This window comes from Charadrius vociferus, unplaced genomic scaffold (genome assembly GCF_000708025.1).
Source record: "Charadrius vociferus isolate BGI_N301 unplaced genomic scaffold, ASM70802v2 scaffold1621, whole genome shotgun sequence".
NCBI lineage: Eukaryota > Metazoa > Chordata > Aves > Charadriiformes > Charadriidae > Charadrius > Charadrius vociferus.
In genome coordinates this window covers 2,230-3,493 of record NW_009646970.1, presented here as the reverse complement: position 1 = coordinate 3,493, position 1,264 = coordinate 2,230, and positions in this window count along the sequence as shown.

The following is a 1,264-nucleotide window of genomic DNA, read 5'->3' as shown; positions in this document are numbered from 1 at the left end:
CTGGTGAGCCTGCCGCGGGGGTGGGGAGCACAGCTTCGACAGGGGGGCACGCCTGCACCGCGTCCCTGTGGCCGTGCCCGTGGCCGTGCCCATGCCCTCGTCCTGCCCGCAGTGGCTGCCGGGGGCTCAGTGCTGCCTGGGGGGGATCGGGGCTGCTCAGCCCACCCTGGAAGCGCCCTCGGGTTGCCCCACTGGGCAGCTTGTGGGGCACGAGTGGGGGGTCAAGGAGAGAAGGAGGTGCTGGCTCTGATCCCCCGAATCATCCCTGGGCAGCTGGCTTCTGGATTCACCCCAACTGCTGTGGAGCGATGGGCAGGAGAGACGGGGCAGCGGTGATGTTGCATCCCATCATGGTGAGCGCTGTAGCTGGAGATCCACCAGGATCCCAGCCTGGCTCCCGCCTGCCCTGCCTGCTGCCGAGGGCCCAGTCCGGTCAGAGTGCTCCAGGTGCTGCCGGCCCAGGACTCTGCAGCAGAGCTCCCTCTCGTCCCCAAGCAGCTGGAGTTGTAAAGGAGGGGGGGTTTGCTCCGTGAGGCAGGATGGCTGGGAGCCCCGATCTGATCGGTGCAAGAACAAGGAATTAGCCTGAGCGGCAATTTCCTGGTGAGTGTCACAGGGCATTAGCTGGGATGGAGCCCAGGGCGCGGGCGCCAACCCGGGCTGGGACCGGGGGGAGAAGGGCTGTGCACGGGCTGTGCCCCTTCCCACTCCTGCCCGCTGGGTGCCTGGGGCCTCGTGGCCGGCACGGTGACCTCATGCCATGCGGTGCTGCCACAAGGGACTGCAGCTCGCAGGGGCCCAGCTGAGCCTGAATCCACCAGCAGCTCCAGTGGGGCCAGCAGCTGGGACAGGAATAGGGGACACAGCTTGCCTGCACCCTAGGAGAGGCACCGACCCCGACAAGCAGTGGGAGATGGCCGCACGTGCAGCACCACCAGCTCCACCATCTCCCCTCGCCTCCCCACATCACATTGCCACCAGCCATGCGAGCGAGCCCTCTGGAGAGGACAAAAGCCACGTGCGAGGCAGCCATGCGACCACCACCGCGTCGGCCTGTGGCACCCCACACGCCGGCGGGCGAGGGGTCCTGTGCACCCACGGGAGTGGGGCCCATCTGGTGGCACCACACCAGGGCTGCTTTGCTCCCTTGCTGGCACTTCCCGGGTGCAGCCTGCAAATCTCTCCCCCAAATCGGTTTGATCCCAGGCTGTCGGCGGCCCCTCCCCACCCCCGCCCGCCGCCCGCTCCGGCGGTTACTTGCTCC